Here is a 4,265-nt window from a genome sequence, read left to right as displayed (position 1 = left end):
TCGTCCTCTGTGGCATTTAGCTACCGAAAGCAGATTATTCTTACATCCGCCTATCACTCGTCTTAGAATGGATTCTACTTCAGACACATGGTGGGTATTATACTTGGTCGTCCTTTGTGGCATTTAGCTATATAACTCTTTTATTACACATATGTGCAGCAAAATCATGCGCTTTTTTTTCTCCAAAGACAGGAAAAGCTTAAAACCTAACAGTGGCGGCCAGTTGCCCTGTGGTACACCTAGCAGGTTATACATACTTCCGCCTATCACTCCTCTTTGAATGGATTGTATTTCAAACACATGGTGGGTATTATATTTGGTCGTCCTCTGTGGCATTTAGCTACCGAAAGCAGATTATTCTTACATCCGCCTATCACTCGTCTTTGAATGGATTCTACTTCAGACACATGGTGGGTATTATACTTGGTCGTCCTTTGTGGCATTTAGCTATATAACTCTTTTATTACACATATGTGCAACAAAATCATGCGCTTTTTTTTTCTCCAAAGACAGGAAAAGCTTAAAACCTAACAGTGGCGGCCAGTTGCCCTGTGGAACACCTAGCAGGTTATACATACTTCCGCCTATCACTCCTCTTTGAATGGATTGTATTTCAAACACGTGGTGGGTATTATATTTGGTCGTCCTCTGTGGCATTTAGCTACCGAAAGCAGATTATTCTTACATCCGCCTATCACTCGTCTTTGAATGGATTCTACTTCAGACACATGGTGGGTATTATACTTGGTCGTCCTTTGTGGCATTTAGCTATATAACTCTTTTATTACACATATGTGCAACAAAATCATGCGCTTTTTTTTCTCCAAAGACAGGAAAAGCTTAAAACCTAACAGTGGCGGCCAGTTGCCCTGTGGAACACCTAGCAGGTTATACATACTTCCGCCTATCACTCCTCTTTGAATGGATTGTATTTCAAACACGTGGTGGGTATTATATTTGGTCGTCCTCTGTGGCATTTAGCTACCGAAAGCAGATTATTCTTACATCCGCCTATCACTCGTCTTTGAATGGAATCTACTTCAGACACATGGTGGGTATTATACTTGGTCGTCCTTTGTGGCATTTAGCTATATAACTCTTTTATTACACATATGTGCAACAAAATCATGCGCTTTTTTTTCTCCAAAGACAGGAAAAGCTTAAAACCTAACAGTGGCGGCCAGTTGCCCTGTGGAACACCTAGCAGGTTATACATACTTCCGCCTATCACTCCTCTTTGAATGGATTGTATTTCAAACACATGGTGGGTATTATATTTGGTCGTCCTCTGTGGCATTTAGCTATTGAAATGCTTTATTGTCTCAAAAACACATTCCGCCACTATTGCAGGCGACAGCATCCTAAACCTGGGCCCAGGCTACACCCTATATTAACAAATACAATGCTACACACAAAAAACTCGCAATATCCACTAATAATGCACAAAGCATAGGAACAAAAATGCATACACAAACACAAATTTGAGATACAGGCAATCAGATATGAGCCGACATGCATCCCCACCACGACACATTAATAAGACATATTTTGTCCTGCAGTATATCGACCGAGTTCAATAAATGATATTATAGAGCACACCTCACCCGCCGACACACACCTCACCGAACGACGCACACTACACACTTCACGCTGGACACAGGTTCGCTGCTGACCTCACAGTAGCACTTTTAAAAGTTCTCCAAGCATGGACCGTGCCTGCATTGCTCGGACGGCCGCTATCTTAAGGTGTCCTTTGGTTAGTCCCAACCGAGTAAGGGATTGTGCCGATGCAGCCGACCAAAGTCCGCGCAGACTGATCGTGGCCGATATGAAGGTCACAGAAGCACCCGGATCCATATTGCTGGTGAGTATGGCGACCATCTCAGGCGTTCGGTAGATGGCCGCCTTATCCGAGTGCGCCGCATCCAAGGGGCGGCTACATCAAACTATCTGAGTGTCCACCACGGCAACTCTGTTATCCTTGTATGCGACGATATCTGGTTTTCGGAGGCCATGTGACGTATAGATGTGGCGTTCCCTTTGCACGAACCAACCCTTGGACCGTAGACATTTTGAGATGTATATAGAGGCACCGTCGTGCCGACGGTGACGGGCTGCGTTGGTAACCGGGCAATGTTGAACTGCGTGCGCAAGAGTCTCAGTCGCTGAACAACCATGGCGGCAGCCACGCTCCTCGTTGGGGCGGCCTCTTGCCGCCCTAGACCTCGTGGGGATGGCATTGATTCGTAATTTAACGAGGTCGATAAAATCCCGACCAGTAAGCAGCTTTCTTCCATCAACCACCCAAGAGTGGACACTAGGGACAACTGCTGCCTCACGAAGGCCTCTCCCGTCAAAGGCCTCATGCAGCCTTGCAGACCAAAATTTCCGCACCAGGAGTGATGTTGTCAAAGACCAGGATCCCCAAGTCACCGCCCGACGGGCCCAGCATATGTCGGAACGCAGAGCAGATTATTATTAAAGCAGATTATTCTTACTTCCGACTATCACTCCTCTTTGAATGGATTGTATTTCAAACACATGGTGGGTATTATATTTGGTCGTCCTCTGTGGCATTTAGTTATTTTTTTTTAATACTACTATCTTGAAAGGAAGATATACATCACTACTATACAGTAACCAAAGTCTACACAATAGTTACCCAGCAGAACCCCACAACCCAGCAGCCCTCTTCACCCGTAGAATACGGAGGTCATACGATGGAAGGTTCTGTATAAACGGACGCCCCCTTGTAGAGTGATGACCGCCAACATTTTAAGGTCGTCTTTCCTGAGGCCCATGTCCCTCAAAAGGTCCGCACTCTGTCGCGCCCAAATGCCTCTAAATGATAGTGTTATCCCACCAACAGTTGGAGATTCGACGGGATAGCTTTCGTCAATTTGGGACAGGAGATCCTCCCTAGAATATTTAAGCACCTTATGGCCATTGGCCAAATCGAGGGGGATTCCTGTACCCACTATCTGTGCGTCCAGCACCACTGTCCTATTTCCTTTTCTAGCGATGAGGTCCGGCTTCAGGCTGCCATCTGAAACTCTATATATTGGCTCTCGGGTGGTCGACCATCCCAGTTCCTGGAGGCGCTTGGTGACGTAGGACATCACATTGTCGTGGCGCCGACAGCGAACCCCATGCGTCCTGTGGCAAACCTGAAGAATGTGAGACAACGTCTCGTTTGTGAGACAACGTAAAGCAGATTATTCTTACTTCCGCCTATCACTCCTCTTTGATTGGATTGTATTTCAAACACATGGTGGGTATTATATTTGGTCGTCCTCTGTGGCATTTAGCTAAAATTCTTTATTGCAAGAAAAGATCAATACAATAAGAATTCACTTATCATAAAAAAAAAGTTTAAAACCTATACAGATCGGAAAGTAGCCCTAGTGTGCATTCTATAGGCATAAATTGAACCAATGCAAACCCAAAAACACAACCCATCTCCCATTTGGAAAACTGGAGATCGGATAAATACTGCTGAGATTTCCTACATAAAAGGCCTCTTTCGGTAAAAGTGATGGCCCTACAAGAGACATGGTTAACATTATACAATTCTTTGCATGCTTGAACAATATCACTGCGTAGATATTTTCTTTCCTTTTCTCTTGAAAAATCCTCTAATGAACGATATTCCCCTCTGACTTGTATATCTAGGATGGTCAGGTTATTATTAGACACAAAAACAAGATCAGGTTTAAAGTATTCGTCACCTGTTTGGATGCGAGGTTCCCTAGCTACAACAAGGCCATTGTTCTCTAACTTTCTTTTGACCTTATTAACAATTCTGTCATGCCTTTGGATGCGCATACCATGGGTTCTGGGACACGCCTGAATGATGTGGGCGTTGGTTTCGGAGGCGAAGCAGCCGGCCCGACATCTGGTGGGGCGGACCCTCCCACGAGAGCAGCGGGTGAGGGTAGGGAGAGCATGGAGGCGATGTTTGATTAAGTCGATATATTCATCGGACCTCAGGAACTTCGGAGGATTCTTGATCCATTTAGCAGGTGGCGAGCCGGCTGCCTCACTCAGACCTTTGCCATTAGTGGTGCTGTAAAGCTGTAAAGCCCAAAAAGTGTCTTGTTTAGTTTTGGTGTCTAGCACTGTGTTTCGACATAGGGCATTATTGATTCTGGTGATTTCCTTCATAAAAAAGTCGGTAGTTGCGAGGTGGGCGGAGAAGGGATCCCCACCAGAGCCAAGCCTGACTAAGCGATTCAGGCGAATCCGGGGAAGCATTAGCTCAAAGC

Source organism: Ornithodoros turicata, unplaced genomic scaffold (assembly GCF_037126465.1).
Source record: "Ornithodoros turicata isolate Travis unplaced genomic scaffold, ASM3712646v1 Chromosome24, whole genome shotgun sequence".
Lineage (NCBI taxonomy): Eukaryota > Metazoa > Arthropoda > Arachnida > Ixodida > Argasidae > Ornithodoros > Ornithodoros turicata.
The sequence above is the reverse complement of the archived record's forward strand: the minus strand, read 5'-3'. Positions refer to the sequence as shown.